The sequence below is a fragment of the Lactuca serriola genome, chromosome 6, assembly GCF_051521515.1.
Source record: "Lactuca serriola cultivar US96UC23 chromosome 6, Lser_US96UC23_V15, whole genome shotgun sequence".
In the NCBI taxonomy this organism is placed as follows: Eukaryota; Viridiplantae; Streptophyta; class Magnoliopsida; order Asterales; family Asteraceae; genus Lactuca; species Lactuca serriola.
In genome coordinates this window covers 2038574-2057789 of record NC_136413.1, presented here as the reverse complement: position 1 = coordinate 2057789, position 19216 = coordinate 2038574, and the positions used below count along the sequence as shown (strand labels likewise).

At 38.0% G+C, this 19216-nt stretch overlaps 1 non-coding gene across 1 annotated transcript; it reads left to right on the top strand.

Moving 5' to 3' along the window:
• The first annotated feature begins 15762 nt into the window (after window positions 1-15762).
• Window positions 15763-15869, top strand: LOC145060620 (small nucleolar RNA R71). The gene has a single exon (XR_013686837.1). It is a non-coding gene; the product is annotated as a small nucleolar RNA R71 (small nucleolar RNA).
• The last annotated feature ends 3347 nt before the right edge of the window (window positions 15870-19216 follow it).

Below are 19216 nucleotides of genomic sequence, written 5' to 3'. Positions count from 1 at the left end.
CAAGTCAATGTAATCCTCTACTCAAGAGAATACGAGCTAGTAACAAGTCCCAGCCAATCCTTCGCTCTGGACCTAAGAAGGTTTAGAGCGCACCTGACGTTCTGTTTAGCTGGGCAAGAGCAAGTAAAGAAACACCCATCAATATTAGACAGCAACCTCATGGATATGATTGGATCCTGAACTCTGTCGAAATTCGGGGACTTTGTATTGTCGAAGTCCTAATAATGGAAGACTCTCCCAACACCAACCCCGACAACGACAATGGCTCCATTGGCTGCAACAGTGGTAGCCTTAGAGAAAGCAGCAAAACTCTCATCAAAATACTCCACCATGGAGGTCTCAATAGACCCAAACATATATGGAAATTGTGCTCGAAAAGGAGCAACAACCTGCTCATGAAGGATCTCCCTAATCCTGTCCTCGTATATAGGTGGCACACTCTAGACACATGTCCCTGATCTGTGTCCGCACCTTGCCTCAAAACGATGCGTCATCACCAACTGAAAATAAACCAGGGAGATATCAGATCACACACATATCAAATCATGGGAACCAACTCCCAAAAAAGCCCTAAGGGTTGTGACTTCCCTGTTACGCATATGGGTCATGTGCTTTCAGTAGTACGAGCCCATACTACCTTCCACACTACACGTATTTGTCTCAAGGATCATCATAAAAACCATAACAATACATATTATAAAACTCACACACTCAATCCTCACTCCCTAGAGGAAGGATAAACATCACCAAACTGGCCGGTTGACCCCACACAACTCATCCATGAAACTTCCACTAACCCTGCAGCAATTGTGTATGCCAATCATACATAACGCTGGACCCTATAAACAGTCAAATATATGATACTAACCTAAGCCCTTCATAAAACAAGAATAGGAAATAAGGCCATTCCAAACATTCTCAGGCTATAGAATCTTAGTTATGTATAACTATAATGCATATGCTAAGCAACTACAATAATGATGTCAATTTCATATAAGGAATAACCCTAAGCTACTAGGCATCATATAATCAAACAATTATGTCATGCAATTCTTGAAGATCCCTAGTCTACCACTAGCAAGCTGTTCTAACACATCATAAGATCAAAATAATAGTGTGGTAATTTGGCATCTACTTACTGGCTCCAGCTGATCATACACATCGCATCCTCTTTGATTATTTTGAAAACAATTTGAAAATCATTTTTAAAATCTTTTTCCTTAGTTTGAGACTGGATTCACACGAGTGTTCCAAAACCATAAATTGTTTACAAAACAGTTTTCAAAACATTTCCAACATCAGAGTTTTCCCAAAATCATAGATCATAAGAAGAGGATGTGTACGGTCACGCCTTCACCTTCCTGTGGTTAGCTGAAGTACCTAAAACATAACCCAAAACTGTAAGCCAACACTTAGTGAGTTCCCCCAAAATACCAACACATAACCAAATAACATATTTACAATAATAGCTTGTAATGGGTCCACAACTGAAACACTACATTACCCGTAAGCCCACATTATAAGTTTGGCTTGCCTTCGGGGCCCACAACTTACGTCTGGCTTGCTCCCCGAGTAGATCAATCCTCGTACTAAATATCATCAAGCACTCAATATGAGTCTGGCATACCACCCGGTCCTCAGCTCATATTTGGATTGCTGATGATCCCTCAGTAGGAGTCTGGCACGCCATACCCGGCTTTCAGCTCATATCTGTAATGCTCCAAGTTTTGCTGGCTACCACACGAAGCAGTACAACCTCAACCCAACACAATAGGTTGACATATACCAGATAATAAACATATACAAATAATCACGAAACTGAATCACAAGTAGTCCTATAGATCTACTAGACTAGCATATCAGAAACTAACATAAACATGCATATCTAGCCCATACTCATCATATAAGTGAATATCAACCCAATGGGGCGGCCTTGGTGCCTTCGACTCGTAAGTATAGTGAGGAAAACTCACCTTGAAAACTAGACAAAGGTTTACAAGGTCTCAACTCCGAATCTTAGCTCCAAATGCCTCTTATTCCAATCAAATGACCAATCTGAATTAGAATTCGCAAAATACCAAAAATACTCTTAAGGTCAAACTTGGTCAAAGTCAACTGGTCAAACCAACTAGGTCAACTGATTAACGCCAGCCGAGTCAACCTAATCGAGTCCACTCAAGGAGTGTACGCGGGGGCGTACTCCATAGGTACGATGGCATTACGCCGCTTCGCATGTTGACCACCATCGGGGTGGTTCACCTCGTACACGAGTCGCACTCCGAGTATGCGGGGCGTACCCTCAGAAGTCCCAAACTTCATTAAGAGCTTAATGGCTTAAGCTCTTACATCCATAATTCAGATCCATGCCTAAAGTCCTCCTAGGATTCATAAAGTCTCCAACTTTATGACCTATCATGTCCAATAAGTGCTTAACTCAAGGCTTTATTCCATTAAGATCTTCTAAAAGATGCATGGAGCAAAACTAACCATTGGGACTTCATTTTTATGACTTAGGACCCATCCTAGGGTTTGAAAGGACAACTCAATCGTCAAGAACATGCCATGGTCAAGATTTTACATTTTGAGACCAAAAAACATCACTAAAACACCCATATCTAGATATACATTGCCTCTAATTTGACTAGCCCGGATTTGCGGGCGTTACAATTATCTCCCCCTTAGGATGATTACGTCTTGGAATCATCAACGAAATAGGGCTCGTATAATGACTCCATACGTCATCTCTTCATCCTAGGTAATAATTATAACTTCTATATTCCTTCAAGTCTGTCTCTCAGACTTATTAACTGTAAGCAGTACTTAATCGTGCACCTGCTCTCTACCTCAGGTTAGACTCCAAATTATGACCTTCATGTCATAACCTCGATCCTCACTGGATACGAACTTGAGATAAGTTCTTTTATTACTACTATGGATCGATGTGTCATATTCTAATGACCTATCATCGTATGTTGCAACGCTTAGACTTAGGTCTCTTAGAGTCAAATTCCGAAAAGGAATATGCCTTCCTTCATGGTCTAATGTGATATAATCACATTTTGACATGTAGCATTTCTAGCCACCAACTTCTTTAACAACGAGCGCGATACTTCTATTGATCGCTTCGATTTCAATCGTTTGGTTTAAGTCGGACGCTACATCCAACTTGGTTCTCTGAACCACATAACCTACTCATCGTAGTCGGACTCAATGTGATATGACCACTAGGGTTGGGATAACAACAATCTTCTTAGTCATTACCGAAACAATGGTAACGACATACTTGAATAAGATGAAATCAATTACTAGCTTCCTGGTAACCTTGTGACTTTCCCTGATCCAAGTGTGAGTCTTGTGCTTCCGGTAGTATAGGCCTCTACTACCTTTCACACCTACTTATACTCGTCCCAAGTATTGTCTCGCAGTTCTCCAAGTTATTATCATAAAAACAATTTTAAAACAAATGTGTCCAAACAATCATATAATTTTCCCTAGACTCTACTAGGACTTCTTCCATGTGTATCTTCAATCATCAATTCTGCTTCAACTCGGTTGGTGATGGACATGGAAAATGATCGGGCAACTTTGGGAATCACACCGATTGTTACTTCATCCCACTAATTGAAGGTGTACTTCGGATGTGTCGTATTCCTCTAAACGTACTCTCTGGCATATTCTAAAGACAAGATACCACTCTTACGATATCTTCCGATAGGTGTCATTCACTATCATAAGCCTTTTCATTTCCTCTATTTACTCAATTCTCTATGACTCTTCACCATGACGTTATTTTCACAGAAGCATGCATTCAGCGCATCAAGACGAGAATATAGATAGAGAAGATTTAGACGTGTAATCTTCCTAATTACTCCGAAAAGTTACATGCCAGTTCTAATATCGTAATTAAACGTTTAGAAACCTGAGCACATAAAATTTCCAGATCCGGTCGGCAATAGACCATAGATCCGAACAAATAACAGCATATCAGGCACAACATTTAGCACATAAAAGCATTTTAGGCACAATCCCTAAAATAATCTAGTGCTCACACCTCACAATCATCGCTTAGCATTCTAAGTTCAAGTCTAGAAATAAATCCATATTCCTAGTTCACTTAAACTAATGCTCTGATACCAACTGTGACATCCCTAATTTTCATGGCTAGAAAAGACCGATTTTGTTTATGCTTTATAAAAATCAGAGTACTTCTTTTCATTAAAATGTTGCGGAATTTTTTCCCAGAAAAACATGATAAATACGTTATTAGAACACTTTCGAAGAAACATATTTTATTCATTTTAAAACGTTTGGGATGTCATCGTTAATACAGAAACATAAGCATAAACAGAACTTACATTTATTTACACTAGTGATCTACATCTCTTTAAATCTCTCAGTGTAATGTGACTTCATATCAACACATGTGATATAAATAAACTGAGTGGGTCAGGTTGGGAAACCTGGTGAGTACATAGGGTTTTCAACCCACAATAATATAATGATTATGTTTAATCATCAAACAGTGAACCCAATTACCCATCTCCATTATCTTCTTTATTCTTAAGGATCTACCTTAAGAATCAGCTATTTCTTGTTCATTCATTCCTAAGGAGTATCCTAAGGAATAGGTATGAATTCCATCGTTGTAAATGACACATCTGTCAAACACTGTCTGCTAGTTCTGTCACTAGGGCGCAACTACCAAAATTGTGACATTCTCTATGGGACGCATCTGCCGAAATAGTCCTTTAGGCGCATCTGCCGGGGTTATGAGGTTCTCTATTAGGCGCTTCTGCCGGTAGAGTCCTTTAGGCGCTTCTGTCGGGTTTTATTGACAGTATCGTTTTTGAGAGTCCACTCACAATACATATCAATTGGCTTTTAGAGTACACCAGTGAACACGTCGTTCACAACACCTACAGGTTGCGAGCCTGCTAGTGTTCCACTGGACTGTCTAGAATAGTCCGTGGTTGTCATCCATACTCTGCTGAATGACGGGGCCATCATTTGGGAAAAAGGCTTCTCACATTGTCCACCTCTCACCCTCACCTCACGGTCTATTTTACCTCTCAACTCATCATCCAACTCATATTTCATCTATTACATCTACCCATGTCTTACCCCAACATTTTTGTAGATATAAAATATATATATTGTTTAAATCATTTAAAACATGTATAAAATTGTTCACCGAGCATAGACAACAAGTAAACAGACAATATGCACACATAGCACGTAGTAAATACTTCATATCTATGTGTAAGTTGAAGGGGACTATGCACTCACCTGAAAGGTGATGACTCAGCACTCGGACAGCGCTTCGATACTCTCAAAACGATATTCCTTCGATAAAACCTAGTACCAATACCACTAGGGTTCAGTCTAACAATAACCGCGACAAATTAATAGCTTAGCTATTATTTTTATTATATAAGTGTCAAATAACACTCAATATAACTCATAAAAATAGCCCAAATATTATTTTAAGGACCTAATAACAATCTTATAATTATTTAAAAGCTATATTAAAAATTGCATAAGCGTAGCACACTTATAGCGAATTTTATCGAAAATCGGAACTTAATTAGAGCAGCGTTTCGAAACCGAAAGGCTCTTTTTCTCAGGACTTCGGGAGCCTCGGGGCTTCCCTCGGGAGCTAAGGGGTTTATCTAGGGTTTAGGGGACTCAAAAGGGATTAGAGAGAGAAAGTAGTTTACAGAGAGAAGTGAAAATGTGTGAAAAATCCGGGAGAATTCGCATGGTATTTATAGGGACCGAAGTTCGGATTTACGCTAGGCGTACTCCTAGGATAAGACCACCAGCTCAGACCCAGCTGTCTTGCACTCCATCGGATGGATCAGATCAGACCTACGCGAGGCGTAACTTCTTCGGACGCGGGGCGTACTGCGAGGGTGGCGTGTCACAATCCGAAGCGAAGCCTTGGTCAACAAGCAACGACCCAGATGCAGCCACGTCATCAACCTCGCAACAGGTCTCGCAAATTTACTTTCCGACTTCTAAAAATCATAACTTTCGCATACGAGCTTCGTATTTGACGTTCTTTATATCCACGCGAAGGTGGGAATGTAATCTACAACTTTCTTTTAGACTCTGTCGGCTAATTTTGATTCGATTTTAAATTTTATATTATTAACGGGCTGGGACAGGATTGGTCCGTTAAATTCTCATAACTTCTTCATCCGACGTCCGTTTTTGCCCATCTTTTAATTGTTACGCTACTCTTAACGAGATCTTCGATTCTCGTTTAGGTCATGTCGGCTAAAAATCACTCGATCTAATATTCGAATTTCGGGTTGTACACTGCTAATCCGAAACTTCGAAAAATCATAACTTCTTCATACAAAGGAAGATTTGGGCGTTCTTTTTATCGACGTTCTTAGTTTATCGTATTCTACGACTTTAATTTAGAGCACTAAGGATAAATCTCACTCTATCGTAAATTTACTATTTACGCTTCCTGGTGCCGTGCCGGTCCCGACGCGAAACTTCGACGGGTCATAACTTCTTCGTTATAACTCGGATTTCGGCGTTCTTTATACGTACGGAAACCTTGTGACATATTCTAAAACTTGGTTAAGATTATTTATTCTAAATAATCTTTTGTCGAAAAGTCGTTTTCGACCCCTTATTAATTTGACTAGCACGGATTTGCGGGCGTTACACACGTCGTGGCCATTCAACTTGATAAAGGTTAACATCTTATATTATGTCATGTTAGGCATGTCACCACACTGTGGTAAAGTCCTGTCAAACAGTCGCACCATCCTCTTTTGCCACCTCATGACACCCATCTTGCCATGTCGTGGCTGCTGCACTAGGACTACTTAATGGATTGAGTCCTTAATCCGTGAAGCTCATTGTTCATACTTTCCAGTAAGCTTTTTGGGACTAGAATGGTCCATAAAAATCCAAACTTTATGGACATGCATGGACCATTCATGTCCTTCACCCAATGTTGAAAAACTCATTAGATGTTCCCAAGGCAGTCGACTAGCACCAAACGAGTATTCAGTCTAGGCGGGAAGTACTCGGATTGGTTAAATTATATGAAATTAATTTTAGGGAAATTATATATATAAGAACTATAACTAGTTTATTAAAAAAATTTAACAAAATAGATGAAGATCAATAACAACTAAAGCTTATTCTTCTAAAAGAAAAGTCAAAATTTCCAAGTTTTTCCAATTTTTACCGATTTTTCCGATTTTGACCAATTCCGAATTTTCTTGATTTTGACCAAATTTGACCGACTTGCCTGATTTTGACTGAGTTTGACCAATTTTGACCGATTTCGAGTATTTTTGGCCGATTCCTAATTAGGCGCCTCGTCCCTACCCGATTCCTATTAATCGGCACCTGTAGACCGACTTTTGCAACATTGTCTTCACCCAACTAGGTCAAAATGATGAGAAAATGACCTAAAACTCATGCATGGCTCTTAACCCCCATTCAAATTCTAGATCCAAAAGATATGGTGACCAAGGGACCATGGTGAGCCATAAAGTTGCAACTTTATCTCTTCTAACCAACTCATTCTAAAAAATGAGCCAAAACATGATATAAAACCTAGATCTATGAAGAGGGAACAAAAAGGTGGAAACTTGATAACTTAAAAAGTGTACAGAAGGTGCACACAAGGAGTAGAGACTAGTTGCTTGATGATCTATGCACAGCAGCACCTTCTTCTTCCTTTCAATATAAAAAAACTACGAAAAATGATAGAAGAACTTTAAAAAGGAGGCTAGGATTTACCAAAGGTTCTTTGGAGGTGATGGTGGTTGAGGGTGGATGAAACCCTAGCCATCACTTTCTTTAAATAAGGCTCTAGGATCGAAATTTAAGGTTTGCCAAAAATGAGTCCCCACATCGTGGCAAATGCATGGCCACGTCATGGCTACCATTTAACAAAATAAGCGAAAATGGTCGAATGTCACGTCATGGTGATCCCTTGACCACGCCGTGGCCATCAGAATACTCACAATTGGAATATAAACTCGGATTGAATTGATGATGGATCAATTGTGCATTATGTTATGGTCGACACAAGTCTCTATCAAGAAACATAATCTTGAATATTTGAGATTGACATATTTCTACATCCCACGTTCATAAAGATATCTAGAAGAGCAAAGGAATATTTAGTAACTTATCTAAGGTATGTTTCACAACTTGGAGTTATGAGTATGGTATATGCATTGGATAACACAGTCTTTACTTATTATTAGTGAATATTGGACCATATAGTCTTGGTAACTTTTGTAAGTGGTAATGATGTGTGTGGAATGAACTAGTTTTAATCCTACTTTTTATATAAATTAGAGACACAAAAGGCAGTATACTTTTCGATTGGTGGTATCGTTTAACAAGCAGGATATCGAACACAGGGAACGACAATTAAGCTAGTTACTAATATTATCTAAAAACAAGCAATAAAAGAAAGGGTTTTCTCTAGTTTTGCAAGACTAGAAACTTAAGTACTTAACTAATACTCAACTAAGAAACTAACAACTAAACCAATGGAAATCAACTAAATTCAATAATGGAAAAGACTTTTGGTTAGGATTTGAATCATTTATTCCTATGGTTCATTTTATGACAAGTGTACTGGATTAATTGACATTGACAATCGATTAGTGTGATTAGGTTCACGTTCACTATTACTAACCCTTAGAAAACAAATCAATTTAAGTAGTGATCAAGTGATTAAACTAATAGATTTTCTAGTTTATTGATTTGGGTTAAGTAAGACTTGTAGTAGATAATCTAATAGCTAATTCAATTAACCTCTTGTTGATGGTTCGTCACACAAGCTCACACATTAATTTACCTATTTTCTAATTAACCCTAGTTTCATGTTCGCTATTCCTAGGCATATAACAATGTATTCACACAAATCATATGAGATTAGCAATTAAGAGATGTTCATGGAACTTAATATGTTGGTTAATTAATAGAAAATAGTTGTAGTTAACACATAAGGTTCTTTAACAAGCTTAACAAAACAAAATTACCAAATTAAATTAATCCAATCATAAAATCAAACCAAATTCATAAAGTCATCTATCCTAAATAGAAGTTATGAGTTTTTAGCTCATAATTAAAGCAGAAAACAACTCAAAAACGAAATCAATTGATGCAAACATAGTTTAAACAAAAGATTAAGTAAAGAGTACACTTTAATTGCCTTGATCTCTCCATAATTGAATGGTTAGAGTTGATCTTCAAGTTCCAGAGCCCCAGCAGCAACTTGAATCGCAAATTAACCTTCAAGGGTTCCATAGAGAAGTCCCAAATTCATGAATTAAAGCCCTTTATATAGTTTCTGAAAACAGGGACTACTCGTCGAGTCCATAGACCGACTCGGCGATTCCCCTACATAAAATTTGTATCCATTAAGAAATCTTATTTGTTCGCGAATCTTCGAACCTACTCGGCGAGTAGGCACCCAACTCGCTGAGTTCTTCTAGTTTTTTTTTTCTTTTTTTTCATCTTTCTTTAATTCCCGAGCCTCCTATCGCTTTTTCTGCTTCCTTTTGCTTCCGAGCTCCATCTTTTAGGCTACAAATACATTTTAAACATATTTAAGTACCTGTTGTTCATACTTTGCAATAAAATAGCCAAAAAGTATTATGATTTAACACAAAATATATGAATAATTATGCACATATCAAAGTACCCCACACTTGACTTTTGCTTGCCCCCAAGTAAAACTAAATTTTAACATACTAGCAACACATAAAATAATTCCAATCAAACCCACCCATTTAGCAAAGACCGCAACGCATGCATTTGTGTCTAAAATTTTTCCGAAGGACCCCCCTAATTCTAAATACTCACAATCCTCATAAACACTCGCCCACTTCTTTTGAACAACGCTCATTTTATGTATCCCTCCGAATCCATCCGTAGAAAACTTTCTAACCTCAAGGTATTTTTTATCAAGCAACCCAAGCATACATAATCTAGAAAATTACAACTTTTTTATACCACTATAGAGCTTATTTGGAATTCTTCACTTCTTTGATATTTGATCTTTGATTTCTTTGAATTCACCACCTTGTTGTTTGATTTTTGGTATCTTCAACTTTTTGATTCTTCAAAATTTTGATCTTCATACTTTGACTGCTCCAAAATTCTTACAACTTTTCTTGTAATTCTTTTTTTTAACATGTATCTCACTTTTTTCTTCACTCAATACACACATGCTTAAGCAGGGGCACTTAACTTCAACCTTTATTAGTTAAAGATATTAGTTTTCCTGTATACATTTCAAGTACACGATGTTAAAACGTATATAGGCTCAACTAAACATTTAGGTCTTCATGAAATCATTAAACACAATACTATGATTCCTAATTGCTTTTAGCAAAATGTTTAAATTAGTCCTAGCAATTTTAATGCAAAATTTTCAAAATTAACTAAAATTTTCAAGATTTTCGAAAATTAACTAAAATTTCAACTAATGTAACCAATCCCTACCCCACACTTAATTTATGCAATGTCCCCATTGCATATTATGCATGATAAAGAAGTAAAGAGGGAATTGGAACAAACTCCCCTAGGATAGTAGTGGCGATGTTGATCTTCTTCATGTTAAACTCCATCTTCAATTGATTTTAGACATGGGAACAGCTCATCCATGCCTTGGGTGTCATTCATCTCGTGTGGTGCAGCTCCAATTATAAGAGTAAAACTCTTGGAAATGTTCGGAAAATGATCTCCAAAGAAAAGAACCAATTCCTGTATCAAATGTGGTCAAATTGTGAACTTGAAAAATAGAATTAACGAGTGACTCTTCGAGTAGATATGCTAACTCACCGATTTGTAGCGTTACTGGCAGAAAAGTCGCGAAATTTCACATGGACTCGTCGAGTCCATAACAAGCACTCGACGAGTAGACCGCTATGTGGAAAAAAAATTGTATTCTGCTCAAGTATGTTTCTGATGTATGGGGGTAATATAAACTAATACTTTCCCTCATTTCTCTTCAGTAAATAAATACTCTATAACCCACCTCATTACCGGACTCAACCTTGGACTCGAAAACTTCTATTCTTTCGTCTAGACTCGACTCTTCATGCTATATTCTCTTAGGCTCTATACTCTTTGACTTCACTCTTTTATCCAAATTCTGAAAATACCAAAGGCAAACATACGTAATAAAAAAGGAAAAACAACCAATCCTAAAAATTACTAAATGTTCAAAATAGCCCAAAACAAATAAAACAAACTAAACAAAATGAAAAGTTTCTTAAAAGCAACCACTCAATCAAATAAAATTAAAAGGATAAATCAATCTTCATCTCCCTCCTCATCATCACCACCACCGCTTCCTCCGGCTACACTCCGTCTTTGGCTCACTCTCTCGTCCTAACTCCGCACATATGGATACTCGGGCCCGGGTCTTGTTGCAAGATGCAATTGGTCAAACAAATGAACAAATGAACCATGGTGATAGTTCATGCTCCGACCAAGATCATCTTGGTACCTCCTCAATTCCACGTTGTACCAGTCCATTGATAGTTCATCATCCACCAGAATTACCGGTAGATCTTCTTGGACCGGCTCATGCCTTGGTCGGACCCGCCGACATGGTTCCTCGGGCACTAATATCGCATCATCATTAGGGATGGTAATGTGGCCACCACCATAATCATCTATGAAACTTACCCTCCTATACAACGTGATACTAAAAGGAGGTGTGGGTACCATCGTCAAATGTTTACCGGCCCCTTGCTCCAATATACCAAATATCCTTGCCAATCAAGTTACGAACATCCCACCATTGATCTTAGAAGTGATCCTTACCTTGACTGCCCCTCCCCCCAAGTATCTAGCAAAGCAATAAAGAAGGTTGCAAAATGTGTTGGGACTGATAATGCTCCACAAATAGAAGATGTCAAGGTTCGGAACCTTGTCATCATCCTTACGCATGTTGATGGTGCTTGTGACAAGGAGGTGGATCAAATGGTGGACGGGAGAATGGATACTCCTTTCTTGAGCGGTAGATGGTATATAAACCCGGTTAGAAATAGTGTTCCACCAAGTAGATGCAACCACTCCCTCAGGTAGATCTTGATGGTTGTTCTCCAAAAATACCGCAAAAACTTTAGACATAACCACGGATTGTTCATGAATTCCTAGCCTCCAACCAAGCTCGGCTAGGCTACATTGGTGAATTTCCCCACCAAGATAGAAAGTAAGGACACCGGGATTGTAGTACTCTCTACCACCTCGGAAGGAGACGGTTGAGAAAAATTCCCAGCACAACTCTTCGTATACTGGTTCCTGGATTCTGAAAAGTTGGCTCCACCCATCACATGTAACCGTCACCCCACTACGCATAAAGGTCTTAACCAAGTATGGGGTCAATTCCTCCTCCAATCTTGTATGGCCAATCTAATGCCAATTAATCTCATTTGGCATATAGATCTCTTTCCTCATCAATATCTCTTGTTTCTTCTTGGCTCGTAGTGATCATTTGGATGTGATTTGAGGAAAAATTAACCATGGGATATCCCCATGTCCGCTTCCACAAGAGCTTTGGCTCCTCCTTGACATTTTCTGCAAAACAACACAAAACGAAACACACCAAGACACCACAGAGCATTAAAATATAAGAAACTTGGGCAATTGCAACATGGACTCGTCGAGTCCAGGAACAGACTCGGCGATTCGCATTAACTGTGAGAGTCAAAAATCTGAATCGGACCAAATCATCCATCCATATCCATAAATTGTTCCAGGGGTTTGTCTCGGTATGTCTATTAAGCATTAATTCACAAAAAAATTCATCTATAACAACCTAATTTGGCCAAAAATAAAAACCCTAGAATTGAAGTAAATTCCTAAATCCGATTTTTCCACAATTTCACAAATCAAAACACTAAAGATTAAACCTTTAACAGGAATTAGACAGAAAAATGTTACCATTTGATGAGAATTTCAAAAGAATGCAAGAAAGTGGAGATGAATGCTTAAGAGAGTCGTTTTCTTATCGAGTGTTATGGTGGCTGTGAATGAGACTCAAGTTTACCAATTAGGGTAAAAACCCTAATTTCACAAAATAGTAAAAAATAATAATTTTTTTCCGATTTAATTGTGGACTCGCCGAGTAGGTATACCTACTCGCCGAGTAAATGCACGATTCTGCAAAATTGTCACGATTTTTCAAATGGACTCGCCGAGTAAGGGTATCTACTCGTCGAGTGTTTTAATTTGTTTAAAAATTTTGAATTTTTTTTTGTGTTCTTTAAATTTATGCCACCACACCCCACACTCAAGATTTGATTGCCCTCAAGCAATCATTTTAAACAAAGAAGAAGATTGCGATAGATAAATCCTAAGAATAAAACAATAAAGAAGAAAAATAAAATGAAAAAGAAAAGTAAAAATAAAGCAAACTCTAAGATCGGTTTGCCTCCCGAAAGTGCTTCATTTTGTGGAGTCGTTAGTTGGACTCCTACCCGCTCTACGTTTCAGCGGCTTCCTCCATCGGGAATTCTTGCTTAATTCTTTATGCTTTATACTTTGCTTTGTAAGCATGGATTTTTCTCTTATACGCCTTCTTCAACTCCTCCTTACTCCTTTTGGAGTCATTTCCTTCAAATTTACGCATTATCCCCTTACCACATTTCTTCTTCCTTTCTTCTACCATGTGCTTCATCGTGCCCATTCCTCCTTTATCTACCTCAATCGCCTTTTTAGTCATCATCTCATCATCACTCAAGGTGACGGCTTCTACCTCAACTTTCTTCATATGCATGAGAATCTGGTGGTTTAAAAGTGAATACTTCAAAATTGGTAGAAACTGAAGCGCAAGGTTTTGTTCTTGTGGTTAGCTTATCCCCTTTTACTTCTTGATTTATCGGGTGTAATCTAGTAGAAAAGCTTTGTTCTTCAGTTTCCGAAACCTTAGCGTTCTTGTCATCCTGATTCTCATCAACTTGAATTTCTTCCTCATTTTTCAAATTATTTTCATCAAGTGTTGATTTTATTTCTTCAAAGTTGTCCTCAACTCCTTCAAGTAACCTTTCCAATTCCCTTAAATTGCTTTGAGCATCAAACTTTTCATCTAAAGAATATTGCTTTGAATTATCTTCTTCCAAAAGTGCTAACTCTTTATCTAGCAATTCATCACCCAATTCCATTGATGAAGTCTTATCATACTCCTTTTCTTGATTAGTGACAAAAGGAACCGAATCATTCCCCACCCTAAGTGTAAGTGTTGATTCCCGCATATCAACTATGGCACCAGCGGTATTCAAGAACGGTCTTCCAAGAATGATTGGAACTTTGGGGTCTTCTTCCATAACCAAAACTACAAAGTCAGCAGGAAACACTAACTTATCCACCTTGATTAGAAGATCTTCGCATGCTCCCCTTGGATGTATCACCGTTTTATTAGCTAGATGGATTTTCATTTGAATAGGTTTAAGTTCTAAAAGGTTCAACTTTTTGAAGAAAGAGTAGGGTACAATATTTATACTAGCCCCCGAATCAGCTAATGCCTGAGTAGTAACCAAATTCCCAAATTGTCAGGGTATAGTGATGCTTCTCAAATAACCCATCTTTTCTGGTATTTCATCCAACACTATTTCTGATACTTCTTCCATGTTCTTTCTATTTGTGAGGAGCTCTTTAATCAAGGATGCATACTTTGGCATGTGAAGGAGTGTTTCAACAAATGGTTTGTTGAATTGAAGTGCCCTTAGATGATCTATGATATTCTTACACTCTTGAATCTGCTTATTCTGAAAGGGTTGGCCTGGGAATGGTAATCATGGCTGATATGGCTTTAAATAAGAAGTATTTTTGTTGGCAAGCTGCGGACTCGTCGAGTCCATGTTATGTACTCGTCGAGTCGATGTCACAGTTTGCAATTCTGGACTTGTTTTTTCATCTTCAAGCTCCACTATTTCTTCCACTTCTTGGATTGGCTTCAAAGGAGAAAAACTATTTTCAGATCTTGTTGTTATCACATTCACATGTACTATTCTCCGGTTCTTTTCGGGATTACTTGGAAGTTCACTCGTCGCTCTTTGGTTGACTTGTTGTGCAAGTTGGCCTAATTATTTCTCAATATTAAGAATGGAGGCTTGCTGGTTTCTCATTAACGCATTTTGCTCTTTCATAATGAGTTGTTGTTCTCTTATTGTAGCATCGGTTTCATTGTGTTGTTTCTCGGACGCAGCTGGAAGTCTTGTGAGCATATCTTCAAAGTCTAGCTTCTTCTCATCTACTGGTTCCTCGTTTTGGAAGAAACCTCTGATCTTCATTTTATATTTCTCCTCCTTAGCCTTTTTGTACTCATCATAAGGTAGCCATTCTTTCTTTGGTTTTCGCCAATCTTCATTGTATTTATCGCCACTTGAGTAACATACTTGTGCTTTCTGATTCCCATTCTCGTCAAGATCGCAATCCTTTGTAAGGTGAGGCCCGTTACAATTTTCACACCCTACTCTAATTACATGGATGGATTGGTCCATCTTAGTCATCCTTCGCTCCATATTATCCAATTTGGCCATCACAACTGCCATGCTATCATTCACAGAGCTCACCACCTCTCGAGTCGAGTCATGTCTAGGATTATGATATTCTCTAGAGTGCTTAGAGAATTCTTCAATGAGTCTTTTAACTTCAGCTGGATTTTTCTTCGTTAATGGGCCCTGAGAGTCAAGTAGTTGTCTAGTGGTGACAATTACTTCATCATAAAAGGTTGACACTTCTTGTTGCATATTGAGGTCATTTTGTTGCCAATTCCTTAGTAGACCTTTGTAGCGCTCCCATGCTTCGAATAAATACTCTCCCACTTGTTGCTCAAAATTATCAATGGCCTTCTTGAGTTTAGCAATTTTAGTTGGCGAGAAGAATTGTTCCAGAAACTCCTCACGCATCTTAGCCCATGTAGTAATCTCTCCTGGTGGTAGTGCTTTTAGCTAATCCTTTGCCGCGCCTTTAAAAGTAATAGGGAGCATCCTCAATAACACAATCTCTCTAGGTAAATTTGGAATGTTTAAGTAGTCGGCGATGTCGTTAACTTCATCAAGATGCTTGTATGCATCTTCATAATCCTCTCCGGTGAAAGGAATCTCTTGCAATGTAGTATGGATGTGCCCCTTAAGTTCAAACGTGGCAGTGGCGGGTATGGTGGGTTGCATAAGCCCCGAACCGGTGTTGTCTCGAATCCTCTTTTTGTATGCCTCCATTGAGAGTTGGCAATGTCAGCCATGGTGTTGTCGGGTTCTTCTTCGTGATCACTCTCTTTAAAATCAGTAACACTTTCCTCCTTCTCGGTGTCTTCTTTCGTGTTGCTGGATTCCCCCACCTTCTTTCCCTTTTTCTAGCCAAAAACTTATCTAAGACTCTTAAAAGGCGACTTCTTTGGAGTATCTTCTTTGCTCTTGTCCTTATTCTTGCGAAACGATGATTCAAAGTTTTCAAGTGGTGGAATCAAGGATGAATTTCATCCACGGGTCATAAACAATCTGCAAGAGACAGAAAAAGAAAAAAAACGTGTAAAAAGAACAAAACAAACTGAAAAACGAAACTGGAAAATTGCCTTTGACTTGTCGAGTCGGTGCGAATGGACTTGGCGAGTTCAAGGATAAAACAAAAAAAAATTAAAATGAAATTTCTAAAAGAAAAGAAACTAAAACTTAAATATAATTAAAACTTTTTCTAAAGCAATAAGTTTGTGCAAGAAAATCTTACACAAAGGATCGATAACACTAGCAACTAAAATTAATTTTAGAACCGTTCCCAGCAACGGCGCCAAAAAACTTGATGTGTGTGGAATGCACTAGTTTTAATCCTACTTTTTTATATAAATTAGACACACAAACGAAAATCAACTAAATTCTATAATGGAAAAGACTTCTGTTTAGGTTTTGAATCATTTATTACTATAGTTGATTTTATGACAAGTACAGTGGATTAATTGACATTGGCTAGCTATTAGTGCGATTAGGTTCACGTTCGCTATTACTAACCCTTAGAAAACAAATCAATTTATGTAGTGATCAAGTGATTAAACTAATAGATTTTCTAGTTTATTGATTTGGGTTAAGTAAGACTTGTAGTAGATAATCTAATTGCTAATTCAATTAACCTCTTGTTGATGAATCATCACACAAGCTCACACATTAATTTACATATTTTCTCATTAACCCTAGTTTCACGTTCGCTATTCCTCGGCATATAACAATGTTTTCACACAAATCATATGATATTAGTAATTAAGATATGTTCATGCAACTTAATATGCTGGTTAATTAACAAAAAATAGTTGTAGTTAACACATAAGGTTCTTTAAGAAGCTTAACAAAACAAAATTACCAAATTAAATTAATCCATTCATAAAATCAAACCAAAATTCATAAAGTCATCTATCTTAAATAGAAGTTAGGAGTTTTTAGCTCATAATTAAAGCAGAAAACAACTCAAAAAAGAAATCAGTTGATGGAAACATAGTTTAAACAAAATATTAAGTAAAGAGTACACTTGAATTGCCTTGATCTCTCCAAAATCGAATGCTTAGAGTTGATCTTCAAGTTCTAGAGCTCCAGCATCAACTTAAATCGCAAATTAACCTTCAAGGGTTCCAAAGAGAAGTCCCAAATTCGTGAATTAAAGCTCTTTAAATAGTTTATGAAAACAGGGGCTACTCGTCGAGTCCATAGACCGACTAGGCGAGCCCCCCACTTAAAATCTGAATGCGTTAAGGAATCTTATTTGTTTGCAAATCTTCGAACCTACTTGTAACATGCTGACCCACCCCCGTTGCATGAATGGCTAGACGTACGCCCAACGTACACGCCCTGTGTTGACCTCTTCGTTGACTTTTAGGGTTTCGAGCAAATGTGGACTTTTGAGGGGAAAAAGGGTCTTTTTACCCTCCTGGGACTTAGTAGAGAAGTTGACCTAACATTATGGGATATTCATGTCATATGTTAATTGGTGGGGATTGTGACATATGTTATGCGGGGATTAGATTAGCAAATCGGGTGCAGGAGTTGCTTACGCTAGTTGCGAGGTGAGTCTTCTCACCATACTTACCTTGAGTGGTAATTTTTATGTGTGACCAGAGGGACTTATGTGCATGATCTGTGTAATGAGATATCCTACTATTTGCTTTGTGTTATGCTTTCTATGTATTATATTGAGATGCTGAGTGGAGGGACCGGAGGGTCCCACTGAGACACATTGATCGGAGGGTCTTAATTAGTTATAGCCTCGAGTGGCTAATGAGTTGTATGTGGTATTTTAGGGAACTCACTACGCTTCATGCTTACCGTGTTATGTGTTATGTGCTTCAAGTTTTCTCATAATCGCGGGCAGGCACCGGCTCGATTGTACACACCAGAGAAGGAGTTATGATTTGAGGATCCAAGATTATTATTATTAAAAAATATAGAGTTGTGTTTTGTAAAAAAATTAAACAGAATTTTTGTGAAACGTGACATGAGAATTATGTGATTTTTAAAAGAAAATTTTGTTTGAAAATTTACGGTGTTACAAGTTGGTATCAGAGCCTTGGTTTGAGGGATTCGGATGCACCTTCGGGTATATATGGACTCAAATTGAGGAATTGAGAAAGATTTTCAAAAGAAATGATTTTCTAAAACGACCAAGAGTTTCTAAGAGGAAAAACAAGAAGGAGCAGTGTGTACAATCAGCCAGATCCCTAACGGTGATTTCCCAAAATACCCTTAATTGTTGTGAGTTATTATTGAGATATTAGTGATGCGTGCTAGAAGATAGACTATGTATTTCATATCTTATGGCTAGAATTGCCTGATTTGTGATGCCTTAGCCTAGGAATTTTTCTATCTGTGATGTGCTTTGAGTATGTGCAGAGTAAGAGTATCCAGCATGAATCTTTTAGAGGGAGAGGGATTTGAGTTAAGCAGTAATCTAGGAGAGATACCTAGATGAATAAGTGGAGGAGCCTACCGAGAGAGTAGTTAGATACCCACGTGGGGTAGGGTTACTGGAGTTCGGTGACACCTCTTAAGCGTGAGTAGAGAAAATAGAGTTTTAACCTAGAGTGGTTTTATGTGATGGTGGAGGTTATTCGATGCCCGAATGCTGCTTGCCTCGTGCTTTGTGGAATTCTTGATGATGGGAGTCAGCTTCTAAGTGAATATGACAATATTCAGGAGGTAGGTGGCTGGCATCACGAGAAATTCTTCAG